This window comes from Puma concolor, chromosome A1, assembly GCF_028749965.1.
Source record: "Puma concolor isolate L17-30 chromosome A1, mPumCon1.1.hap2, whole genome shotgun sequence".
Taxonomy (NCBI): domain Eukaryota; kingdom Metazoa; phylum Chordata; class Mammalia; order Carnivora; family Felidae; genus Puma; species Puma concolor.
In genome coordinates, this window is record NC_141667.1 from 221469331 (window position 1) to 221483154 (window position 13824).

Here is a 13824-nt window from a genome sequence, read left to right on the forward strand (position 1 = left end):
TATTCCTTTTCTGTTTCTTCTCTGCCTCCTCCTTGTCCTTCTGAAGGGTCGGCATCTCCAAGGTTCTATTTTTGGTTCTTTGGCTCTCTCTTTTTCACACTCCCTTTCAGGCAGGGCCTTTCTGGCTTCCCTAGGCTTTAGTTGCTCTGCTAAAGATTCCTAGACCGTCCCTGAACTTGCCCAAAATGTAATCTAGCAAGTCTAGTAAGAGTGTATTTCACCTCCCAGAGCTACATTGCTGTGTGCCTCTGGGAAAGGTTTTCAGTCTCTGAGCCTCCACTCCCTTATACAGAAAGTAGGAGTGATGGACGAGACAGTACCTGAAGGCATTTAAGTATAAGCAAAGGTGTGCTGGCCAAATAGTATCTTGGGAATGTTTTTTTATTAGAAAATGCTCTATTTTGTTTTGATTAAAATCAATTTAAGTCTCCTTTATCTTTTGAAAAAATATGCACATGTAAAAATTTTAAATGTACAGTGAGGTCTCTCTTAACTTTTATCCTTTGGCCACCCTTCGAGAAGCAACCACTTTTTCGTTCCTCAGGTTTTCTAGCTGCCAAGATATTTCCTTGTATGGATATACAACAATTTATTATTCATTAACCTCTGAATTTCAGGTTAATTTCAATTTTATGATTAAAATTAATGGTGAACATGTTTGAATATAACTGCCGATAAATTCCTAGAATTGATCTTGATGCGTCAAAGGATATACAGTATGCATATTTTGTGGGGTGTTTTTTTTTTTTTTTTTTGAACTAGAAATCACATATGGTGAAATTAACAAAGTGCCTCCTGCCTAGTGCTATGTTGGAGCCAGTTTGTGGCAGTTTGTGAAAGCGGATTGTTAGGTTGTTAAACTTTAAGGGATTTTCTAATCCAGTTGTTAAAAGCAGTCATCATTTAAATTACATAAACCTAGAATTCAATACAATATATTTTTAAAAAGGTAATAAGTACTAACTCCCTGCTTTCTAATTACTTTAAGCTGCTCTATTATCTATGGTTGTAAAATCGTTTCTCTCTGTTGTATCTGTGTAGTAGGAATGCTGTGTGATATTGAGCTGTTGCCTATCTCTTCCCAACATTATGTTCAGTATCCTCTCATCCGTAGTTTAAAATTGGCCATGGTAGGGGGGCACTTGGGGGACTCAGTCGGTTAAGCGTCGGACTCTTGGTTTCGATTCAGGTCATGATCTCACGATTCGGTTCCCAAGTTTGAGCCTCCTATCAGGCTCCCCGCTGACAGTGCAGAGCCTGCTTGGAATTCTGTCTCCCTCTCTCTCTGTCCCTCCCCTGCTCTCTCTTTCTCTCTCAAAATAAATAAATAAGCTTTAAAAAATTGGCCATGGTGGGAATATTTATACTAGGGTTAATGAAAAGTGCTACAAATCAAAGTTTTTATTAAGAGAGTTTGTTGTTAAACATTTACCAGGGTACTGTTGTTATACTTCTTCAGAGTCAGTCCTTTCTCCTACCCCCAACGATGGATCTGTTTTCTGCTCCTATGGTATTGCCCCCCCCTTTTTATAAAAGAAATACAAAATGTAGCCTTTTGAGTTTAGCTTCTTTTAACATAGGCATTTGAGGTTCATCTGTGACGTCAAATTTCCATAGTTTTTCCTTTTTATTGCTTAATAACATTCTATTCTATGGATGGATATACCACAGTTTATTCCTTTACCTGTTGTTTGACATTTGAGTTGTTTCCAGTTCGGGGTGATTATGAATAAAGCCATTATAAATATTAACATGCAGTTTTTTATGTGAAAATTAGTTTTGTTTGGGTAAATGGAAGTAGGCTTGAGATTATTGGTTCATACGATAAGTGTATGCTTTACTTTATACATATATATATACGTATATATATACACATATATACGTATATATGTATATATATATACGTATATATGTATACATATATATATAAAAGTGTCCAACTGTTTTCCAAAGTGGCTGTACCGTTTTGCAATCTGACAGGTAATGTATAAGATTTCTAGTTGCTTTGTATAATTACTAACTTTCACTTTGGTCAGTTCCTAAGTGTTAGACATTATAATAGGTGCCTAGCGGCATCTCTTTTTTGCCACAGGAGTGTTGGTCTGCTATAACCTATTACCTGGTTCTTAAAGGCGGAATTTTCTTCCTTTAGTTTTTGAAGAATATTTTCACAAAAAGCATAATTAATAAATTGGCTGTTTATTTTCATTAAGAACTTTGATGATATTCTTTTGGATTTTGCTTTCAATTTTTCCACTGACAAGTCAACAGTCTTATGATTGCTCCTTTGAGGATAATGTGTCATCGTTTCTGTATCTATTTAAGAGTTTGTTTTTGCCATCAGTTTTCAGAAGTTTTACTATGATGTGCTTATGTGTGATTTTTGTGTATTTATACCGTTTCGGGTTCGTTGAACTTTTTGCATCAAAAAAAAAAAAAAAATTCACAGCCGCTATCTCTTCCATTATCACTTCTTCCAAAATCTTTTTTTCCACTTATCAGATTCTAATTACCTGAATTTTAGAAAGGTTAACCTCATATTAGGTTCCTTCATCTATTTTATTACTACTGTCTCTCAAATCCTGCATCTACATATTTTCTTCTATTTTTCACTGTTTTGACTCTACTGTTAAACTTATCTACTGATGTCTTAATTGCAGTTATTTTTAATTATCTCTAATTTCATATTTGTTGTAATCACCATTCCTTCTGAAATTCTCCCCCTTGTTATTTAATTTCTCAAATATATTAACCATGGTTATTAAAAATCTGATGATTCCAGACTTGGACTTTAAATTTTTTTTTTTTTCAACGTTTATTTATTTTTGGGACAGAGAGAGACAGAGCATGAACGGGCGAGGGGCAGAGAGAGAGGGAGACACAGAATCGGAAACAGGCTCCAGGCTCTGAGCCATCAGCCCAGAGCCCGACGCGGGGCTCGAACTCACGGACCGCGAGATCGTGACCTGGCTGAAGTCGGATGCTTAACCAACTGCGCCACCCAGGCGCCCCCAGACCTGGACTTTATAATAACTACTGTATGCATGGATCTATTTATCTAGTCTGATATTTTTCTTGGTTTTCAGTCAAGATTTGTATTTTTTGTAGGTTTTGTTAGTTTTGGTTGAGTGTTGAACCTTGCGTATGGGAAACTGTGGAGCTAACTTAAATCTCTTGTAATATAATGTTCTCTATCACCAGAGAGAATTTACTTTTGCTTTTGAAAGGCAACTAGACTAGAATAAGACCACCTTAATCCAACCAGGGAATGAGATAATCAAATCTAGGCTTCAATTTTTATGAAGTCTGGTTTGTTTCCAGGCCACACTTACTCCTAGTGTATAAATTTTGGGGGTCCCAAATGAAATCCAGGTCCACTACACCTTGGTGGGCTTTGAACTCCCATTTTCACCACCCTCTGTCCCCAGTCCTCTGAAACAACTGGGAATGATCCTGCTTCTCAATCTCTCAGGCACTGATCTCGAAACTGGCAGTCAGTTGTCCCACATGTCAGATCACCACTCTTGGCTTTCCCTTTCTTGATCTTAGCCCTCCAAATTCTGACACTTTCAGTAGCTCTCAGATGCTGAAACAAATTTTTTAAATGTATTTTGTCTAATTTTCTGTTTTCTCAGCAGAAGGGTGGGCCCCAAAGAGTCCAGATATTTTTGGCTACAGCACTCCATTAGTAGACCTAAAAACTTGCCAGGTGATTCTAACGGGTAGCTGCAGGAACAAACCACATACATATGGCATAAAGGGCAGGCAGGAGTCTTCATGTGTGGATTCCTTCAAATCGTGTAGCCCAGGGTCCTACCACAGTCCTTTCTGCACCCGTTGGTCCCCGTGCCCTTATGCCTTCCAGCTCGATGGAGCTACTTATGGTCTCGAATGTGCCAGACCACTGTGCTCTCTCTAATCTTCAACGCTTTGCTTCCGCCACACTTCTCTGCCTGGCCCACTCCTTTACTCACACTTTATATGTCTTTTTAAATGTTACCTCTTCATTTACTACCCTTAACTTTCCATCAGTTTGTGAGGCAGCATTCCCAGATTACCAGGAGCTGTGTGCAGGGTAAGACTAGGTCCTCTGAGCTATTCTGTCGGTCTGGAGTCCCATTTATTTCCTTCAAGATGCCTCTCCTTTCCGCCTCTTCTGTTCTGCCACCACCCAATACCCAGTCATTAAGGCTGTGAGCTCCTTGAAGGAAGGAACTGACACAGGTGCTTGAATCGTAATTATTGAGTTGAATCAAATAAAACCTATTTTTCAAACCTCATAAAAGTTCATGAAAATATGACTGCCTCAGAAATCTGTAGGCTGGGGATGCCTGGATGGCTCAGTAGGTTAAGCATCCAACTTCGGCTCAGGTCATGGTCTCACAGTTGGGGGGTTTGAGCCCCCACACGGGGCTCTGTGTGGACAGCTCAGAGCCTGGAGCCTGCTTTGGATTCTGTGTCTCCTTTTCTCTCTGTCCCTCCCTTGCTCACGCTCTGTCTCTCTCTCTCAAAAATAAATTAATGTTAAAATAATAAAAAAAAAAAAAAGAAATCTGTAGGCTGTATCTAACCAGTCTTGGTTAAATTCAGTTCACATCTACCTGAACTATTACAGAGAAAAATTATATCTTTTTCCACTATATATAAAAATGGTGTTCAATTCTTAGTCTTTTGATTGTTTACTCTGTGTTAACTTTCTTGGAGATATCCTAACATTCCAACTTTATTTTGTGCTTGCTCTGTGCCAGACATTATGCTATCTTTCTTCATGCGTTTTCCCATTTAATCCTCACAATAATTCTATGTGGTAGATGCTGTTATTATTAAGGCCAGGAGGTTAAGAAATCTTACCAAGATCATGTATCTGGTGAGTGGCTGGGCCAGGACACAAATCAAGATATATCTGACCATAAAACCCATGCTTGTACAACATTATACTAAACACTGGTAAGGAAAGCATAGTTCCACGGTCCCTGCTTGGGCTCAGACCTCAGTTCCATCACTAATTAACAGTGTATTGTAGGACAAACTACTTAAGTTTCAGATCCTTGATTTTCTTATCTAAAATAACTAAGTTCACTACCCCCCCTGGAAAATTCTAGGGAAAGGGTGTGGCATAATGTCAGGTGTGCTATAGATACTCAATAAATTGGACACTCAATAAATTGGACACACACACACACACACACACACACACATTTTGTCCACGTTTTTTTTTATTGTTGACTTTCTTATACCGTTATCTGACTATATCTACTTCAGTTATTCGTCCATTCTTTTCCTATACTCTAGGTTAAACTGGCATGGTTTTAACTAACTTCATATGAATTAATTGCTTACCAGTAGTGACATATTTACTATCAATTGCACAATTGCTTTATGTAGTTCTAGTAAAACATTACTTCAAGTGTAAAATATGTCTAGTTAAGAACAAATTACCCAGGATAATAAACAAACTTGACACAAGCCATTATTTACGGAGCTTAAAGCTGTATTTGTTGAAAAGCCTTAAGTCATTTCATTTTTGCTGAAAACTCATATTTAAGTAATTGTGTAATATGGTCGTTCGTTACTGTCAAGCTATACTTTTCTCTGCCTTTGCAACAAAGAACACAGCCCAGCATTTAGTGCATATTCTATAGAATTATTTCTCATTGGGGAAAAAAAGCCAGATTTCTAAGAATCCTGGATGAAAGGGAAAAGTAATGGATTAGCACTGCTAATATATTAAGCATGAGCTGGTTATAAAGCGGTCATATTTCAGCACATTTGCTTTTAGTCTGTCCATCTAGGTTTATCTCATCACCTTGATTTAAAAGCAAACAAAAAAAGAGAACACACTGCTGTTAGTTCCCTTGGGTAGTTTGAATATCGCTTTGTTTAACAACTACTTTCTGTGCATCCAATTGATTCACCCATACAGGGGGCCCATCTGTGATACCGAAGTATGTAAGGACACCTGTGGCTCGTTTGTGAGACTGGCCAGAGAGGGCTATGGCAAAGGGCTTGGTTTCCTAAGCTTTTCTGATAAGAATCCTCTTAGGCACTGGTTAAATGCCTAATGGCCTAAATGGTCCAGTTTCCCGGACCTTGATTCTAGAGATTCTGATTCAACGTGCCTCGGTGTTCAGAGATCTAACAAAAAGACCAAGTAACTTTTCAAACTTATCCTCAGGTACATTTGGAAAATACTGTTAAAAAGATGGTATGCCTTTTAAAAATACTACCTTTTTAAGAAAATGAACGCAGTTTATCCTCTTGTGTTCCCATACGTACACGAGACTCTGCAGGCTCTAACTTCAAATGACTTGCGTCTCCATAAATCGGCTTCTCTACAAAGCATGCTAAGTTAAGTTTATCCTAGGCCACTGGAGAAAAGAGCTGGATTTATACAAAGGACTTTGGAAAAGGGAAGGGAAGTAGGAGCTCACCTTGGGCCCAAACCCTCATAAACCATTTTCTGGGAGGCTTTAGCACTGGAATGGCTCAGCGTTAGGTCTAAACAAAACCCACTTATCTGCCCAACAACAGTTGCTACATTTTAAAGCAGAAGAGCCTTCTGTTTTCTCTGTTATGATGACTCTTGCTACCCTGACTCCCAACTGGCTGAACCAGAGATCAATGGGGAAGCCAAGAGTTAACACTTGAAAAGCCAGCTGCCTTTGCAAAGTCTCGGTTAGAAATTTTGTCCAATGATAACAGTTCCTCTTGGATGGAGGTATACCACCAGTCCAGTGCAAACCCCCTTTGGACAAGAGTAAATGCTAAGGTACCAAGATAAGGCAATATTTTCAAGTTTAGACGGCATATTGAATGACACTGGCCAACTGTCATTGTTTCCTATAGCACTGAGGCCTCCTGAGTGACTGTAGCCAAGGAGATGCCTTGCTTATTACATCATAATTTTGTGAAATCTTGAAATAGAGGCTTTTCCCCAAAGGAATCTGTCCAAGTAATATAAGCACACACTCTCTAAAACTGGGCACTGACCCCATGTCAATCAACAATCATGAGAGAGCTGTGGGTCCTGGGAAGTACAGCATATAGCGTAAATTAGCAACTTTGCCATTAATCCAGAAGCCTGACTCTATAGGTGAAGGTTTATGTAATTTTCAATTTATATAATGATCATGGCTGGCATCACGGCACCATCTAATCTGAACAGTGGCTGGCCATGAAATACCAGCTTTGTCCAGTGTTCTTAGTTGAGACAACAGAATCTACTCTCACTAGTTGAAGTGGAAAAGGGTTTGTTTGTTTGTTTGTTTGTTTGTTTGAGTGGTGCTGAAAATTCACCTGATCATTGTGAGGGCTAAGAAGAAAATGGACTCTGATGTATGTTTTCAGAATCTATCTCAAAACAATGCTGCAGAGCTGGATAATCAAAGGAGCTGCCACTTCTGACATGATCAAAACCGAAGAGTCCGGAAACAGTTGCTATAGCCCCTGGCTCCACAACGTCATGCCCTCACCATGGTCCATGCAAGCAAAATAGATGCTTTGTGATTTAATCTCTGTCCTCACATGTAGTGAATACTGTAGTGTGTTGCTCAAACTCCCCTCAGGTCCAAGGCACCATCCTGAAGCAATGTCTCCCAGATGCCAGGAGTGGTGGCTACAACTCACTCCTGGGAATTTCCCTTGGCCACAGGAAGATGCCTAGCTCAAAGTATCCATTTCACACCTTTGACTTCTTGCTGCTGGGTTACAAAGACCCGGCCTGCTTGCTTTTCTGAGGGACAACTCTGGAGAGTCATCCTAGCTACAGAACCTCTCATGGAATCAGCTGAAACCTTTGTTGCTATTGTATCTCAGTTTAGCTGCTCCTTCTCATCAGAAGCAAGGAGGTGCAATTATTTTAATGATCAACAAGGTCAGAGTGGCAGCCAGGGGACCTGACATTCAAAAGCTATGGAGATGATGGATAGAATATGGCATTCATAGGAGCAAGAGAGAAGAGGAGCCAAAAAAGGGTATTGCCCAATCTATACAATCAAAAGAAATCAAGAGTGGATGGCTAGGGGACCAAGGGCAGCAATCTCAATAGGTAGACATGACCCCTTGGTCAGTTCCTAGACTTGAACTGATTCTTAGATATGGAACCCATTGGCTGAAGGAGAAGCTGGGTTACCAGAAAGGATTCCACAACACCATAAGTATATATAGTAATGATTCCCCCCATCCCACCCCTCCCTCAAAAAGGCCTACAGCCACTTACTTGGGTAACTGTATCCTGGAGAAAGGCAGACACTGAGACATTTTGAGGACTAGTGAACATGGACTCCAAGTTGACTTTGGCTGCTGGGGACCTGAAGCTATATGCCCCCTCTGTTAGATACAGGAACTAGGGAGTAAATGAAGTTCTGACCCAGGTCTGGGTCACAGTGGATCACTGGGTCCACAGACCCACCCACAGTTGACTTCAATGGTCCCTGAGGGGATATTTTGAATGGACATACCTAATAATTGACCAATCTTCCACACTGGTTTCTTGGCCTATGAGGTTAGAGTTATCACAGGGGAAAATGGCAAATGGAAGCCTATGAAACTACTTTCCTCTTCCTGCCAAGATTGTAAACAAAAAATTTCACATCCTGGGGCCAGCACCAGAGATAAATGCCAAGACAAATACGTTGGAGGCTTTGGTGAGTTTGTAAGTTCCAGAGGATCAGAGATAAGTTATGAAATTCAGAGACTCCCGTATCAGTACAGTTTTTAGGGGTCTGGGGCATGCCAGGGCATCTATCCCAAAAGAAAGGATAAGTTAGTACATTGTGTACTTCCCACTGCTAAGAAGGAAGCACACCTCTTTGGGTTTTGGGTGCAGCAAATTCCACACTCGGGAATACTTCTCAAATCCGTTTGTTAGATGACAATGAAGCCTGCCTACTGGGGGAGGTAAACGTGGAGTGGAAAAGGCAGAACAGTAAAAGTCTGTGCAGCAAGACCAGGCTTCTATACAAACAGCCTAGCTACATGGGCAATAGCAGGGTGCTAGTGGAGGAAACAGATGCCCAAACAGTTTAGGGCAGTTTTATCCCTATAGGGGAATCATAACATAGCACCTAGCAAGGTAGTAAATATCTGCATCTGAAAACTATATTCCATTTGAAACATAGTCCCTAGTATGTCACTGGACCATGACCATGGGACGTCAAGTAGCCATTTGGTCACAGCTGCCTATCAGAACCCCCAAGTCATATCGTTGGTGGCCAGCATCAATCTGTTGTAAGATGGCAGTGATACGTCTGGAATTGGCACAGATTAGCTTCTTGGCAAGTGACTCCAATCCCCGTGTCCTCCACCACTCTTGCACTGGTGTCTCTCAGTGCACATGTATAGTCACATGGTGAGTCCTTTATTGCCAGCTGACGGAGGGAAAAGGCTAAGCCTCATTCACAGATGAGATGCTGTCATCTAGGACACAACTCCACCAGTATTATATGGTGCTATGACCCCAACAGGTAGAATGCATCGCGTAGGAACTATGGGGTAGAAGTAGGGGTGACCAGATTACCGCACTCCCTGTGACCCACTTGGGGGAATTTGGACATTCTATCCCTGACCAGTAGTCTCTTGGGCTCATCAGGCCAGAAGACCAGCATTCAAGGATATGAGTCATCGTATGGGAATAATTGGCCTTGATCACCAGATGGAGGTAGAAAGCTATTAAAGCAAAAAAAAAAAAAAAAAAAAAAGCAACAAACTACATTTCTGGCATTCTGATAATTGACCAAACTTGGCATCTTTTGGTATGACCCTGTCCAATATTGATGATAAATTGATAAGTGTGATAGCTCTAGCCTGAAAAAAGTACGCTGACCAAGGATTCAGACTTTCTGGGATGAGGCTTTGGTCAGCCAGCCAGTGAATCACCTAGACTAGAAGAGGTAGTAGCTAAGAGTGAAAGGAATCTAGAGGGAGCAGTAGAGAAGGGAGACTGCATCTGTTATGGCCTTAAAATGAACCACATCAAGAGGGACCATAGTTCGTGTGATCAACCCCTTTTATAAATTTGCTCAGGAAATGAGGCCCACTAGAATCCTGGAGATGCTGATGGGGTAAATATGGGATAAGCAAGTGGGTCTGAGCAGCGGAGGGGGTGCTCCACAGTGGGCCTTGGGGATCTTTGGCAGGCTATCTACATTGCACCTTCAAGATCCAGGCACTCATTCTCCCAGCTTCCAGGAGAGTTGACTGCTGGTGGTTCTGCCCATCTTTGTCCAAGGTATGGCTTGTCCCGGGGTGCAGCCCGCATACAGTGACCCATAGATGCACGATATAATATACTGGTCCCATCTGCCTCCACTGGGGACACCTCTGAATAGCCTTCCCAGCACAGAGCACCCTGTGGTGTTGGTTGAAGTCTCTTTTGCAACGACATTGCAGTTCAACTTTTTCCAACTCTGTCATCCTGCTTCCTTCGCTTCCTTCTTTTCCTTCCAGGTGTTGTACTTGTTGTACTTGAAACACTCCCTGATAAATCTACTGTATGCAAATCTTTGCCTAAGAATGTGTTTTCAGGGAACCCAATGTGAGATGCCATGTAACTTGACTTTAAGTCTCATATGATGCATCTGATTATTGCAATTTATATCATGCATAAAATGCCAACTTTAAGGGATCTGGGAAATGTGGTGGTTAGCCTTGCAAACTGAATTAGAGGAAAGCATGTGTGAGGGGGTTAGACTGTGTGCGAAGGGAGTGTATCCACAGTATCCACCATGCCAACCCATAAAGATACATCTAAGAAACCCATCTGGCCTGCCGATCTGTTTTCAAAATTAGGAAGTGGTGGCTGATAATTAGTATTTTTTGGAACAGGGAGATTCTACCTCAAAGTCTTTGTTCCCCTAATTGTCAGCACAGAGTGGTTTCTCTTTTGGACCTAATAGCTGCCAACAGGCCAAGTAGCAAATTGCTTAAATATGCGTCTGGAATGGATCTCTATCATGTGCGCTTGAGGGCTTTATGAAGGACGCTGATGTTCATTGATGATTTACTTTGTGCCAGACATGGCGTGAGGTGATTTCCTGATGGATTCAGGAATGGTGACTTAATGTTTTGGGGTATTACCATCTAGAAAACCGGAAGCAGAAACTCGGGAGTTATTTTGGTGTTTTGTTTTGTCCCACGTTTGCACTTTGAACTTCCCTCTGACTCCTAAGCACATTACCTTTCCATAATACTGTGATGTCTGTTGAAAAGTAGAAAGCAAGTCCTCCTTTTCAACCAGAGTCTGAGTTCCTTTCTCCATGAACCTGATGAAACTAAAGGTCCCAGTTTGAGAGGGTGATGAAACATCTCCCCAAAAGATGTTTCCGTAACGTGTGGTCTCCCTGTCATGGAGTGTATCCTGGATAGCAGTCCATCCCTTGTGCCACTGTCCACGATGGGAATCAGTCCAGATGTCCTGGGAGGCTGGACACAGCTCCAACACCATCCCCATGAGAACAGCTTGGATGTCGGGTGTGCTGACAGCAGGGCACAGGGGGTGTATTTGTGTCTTAGAAGCAGTGCAGAGTCGTTTCAGTTTTCTATGGAAGAGATGAACTTAAAGCCAACATATGCAGCTGCACTGTCTCAAGCAACTTCATCATGCCAAAGGAAAAGAGGTCAAAACCTCCATTGGCAAATTAGAAAGCAATTTGAACCTTGTCAATTACTTACCTGAACACATGGTAAGAATTTTTCCTATCTCTTCTTGATCTGGTCTGAGAATTGCATTTATAGGACAGGAACCAACGTTTACTGGGTACCTACTACGTACTGGGCACTGAGCGAGGCTGCTCTATGAATTCTGTCAGTAACATTGGGAGTTGGGGGACTGATATCCAGCAATTATGGGTAAGGGGATTGGGATGTGGGGAAGTGTAGTAAATTACCCAACATCTACACACTGAGGAATATCAGGCTGGAATTTGAATCCCATCTAGTTGTCCTGAAGTCCACGCTTTGTCTAATACACTAGAAGGAAAGGCAACACAAGGTGAGTATTGCTGAGCTAGTGGCATCTATGGACCTGGAACTTCCTCAGAACTGAAATGGCATTTGCTGTGTCTACGTTAGGAATCAGAGCTGGTTTTGCAACTTCTCTCTGGAAGGGATGTGTTCACAGATGGTCTATAGATTTCTCAGCCAAGAGTTCCTAAATGTTACGTGAACATACTCTCCTGAGAAAACCACCGAGCACACTGGGTCTCATGCCTTAGATGACACGGACACCTGCACACACACACACACACACACACACACACACACACACGCACACGCTCACACTCCGCCCTCCTCGCACTCACACAGATGCACGTTTTCTCCCATTCTCTCTCACGCGCTCCCTCTCACAACACACCTGTTACTGCCTCTCAACAAAGGCAGTTTTGTACTGTGAAAGCACCAATTCAGAAGGAAAACATAAACCATATGGAGGGAATGGCAGAAGGGAAGTTCTTAAGCAAATAAATAACATAACTTGTCTCATGAATTTTCCCGTTTTCCCTTGGGGTGAAAATGAAGTAAAGGGAACCAGTGCCCACCTGCCCCGGTATTCTTGCCAACTGCAGTTTGTTTCCAGTTTTAATGCAGAAAAGGAGCCCTTTCCTGGGACTATCCCCTCAGTGGCAGAGGCAGGCTGAGCCTAGAAATGTCGGTTGCTAGAGAAACGGAAAATGATACAACAGATTCCAGAATATTGAAGCAAATGAGGCTATCCCGATGCTGAGATTAACTCCAAGTCCCAGATAACAGAGAGAAGCGATAAATTTGGTACCAGTTCATATAATTTTCCAATTATAGCCCTAGCTGAACCATAGGGATCTGTAAATGTACAACAGATCGATAGACTATCTTTTAAAAATTATTCTACGGAGTAGAAAACAACATGATAAGCCCTACAGCAAGTTTTTAAATTGTCTTTCACAAAAAAGTCCTCAAAAATCCACGAGCTTGATGGGAGACACTCCACTCAAAATTGAAGAGTTACAGGGTTTTACTTCCATTGTCTTCTGTCCATCCTTCTCATAGACAGGGGAGAAACCTTAACATAATAAATACAGGAAGAGAAAGTGGCCAATGAAAAATTGAGAACCATGGAGTTGCTGGAAGTGAGCTTTTTAACAGTTCATTTTCCCAGCTCTCTTCTTCTACAAAGAAAGATACAAGTAGCCCAAAAGGCCTGCCCAAGCTGGCTCTGCAGGATCAACAGCCGGCTAAGGAGGAGCAGAGGGTTCTGCCCCCACGTCCAGTATATCTTTCACCATATTACCCTGCCCAGAGGGAAATGTTAAAGAGGGTGGGTAAAAGGGAAGACTGGAACTTTCCCCACAGGAGTATTCTATCCATATAAGACAACACTAAAAACAATTGTCAAGGTGACACCACCTGCATTTCCCGGGATTCATGTAGTTGTGACCGTTTCGGAACACATTTGGAAAAATATTAATTCACTCCCACCAGTGCTCCATAACTGATTAGATGGTGCAGAATTTTGCATTGCATGGCTCCTAACCCATTTCCAGGGAGTGTCCTGGGCACCGAGAGGGCTGGAAGCCAACGTTTAGTATTTCTGTCTCCAATTACATTTGTAAGGTCCATGAACATCTCATTTTCTAATTGCATTTCTCACAAAACAAGCCAACATCTGCCTTTTGTTATTTCTAATCCTCATTGTCTTTGAAATACTCATAGTACATTTTGGGTAAAACCGCCTTTACAAAAACTGCCTGGCAGAGGCCGGGCACAGTCATGCTGTTGGCAGAAGGCTCACCCCGTCCCTCTCCCCTTGTCACCAAGATACCCACGGGTTTATAAGTACCCAAGAGGCAG

At 41.7% G+C, this 13824-nt stretch overlaps 1 long non-coding RNA gene across 1 annotated transcript; it reads right to left on the reverse strand.

Moving 5' to 3' along the window:
• Positions 1-9992: 9992 nt before the first annotated feature.
• On the reverse strand, positions 9993-12642 carry LOC147584785 (uncharacterized). Its single transcript, XR_015253421.1, has 2 exons — positions 12537-12642; positions 9993-11537 (listed from the first exon to the last, which is right to left on the reverse strand). It is a non-coding gene; the product is annotated as an uncharacterized LOC147584785 (long non-coding RNA).
• Between the last annotated feature and the right edge of the window lie 1182 nt (positions 12643-13824).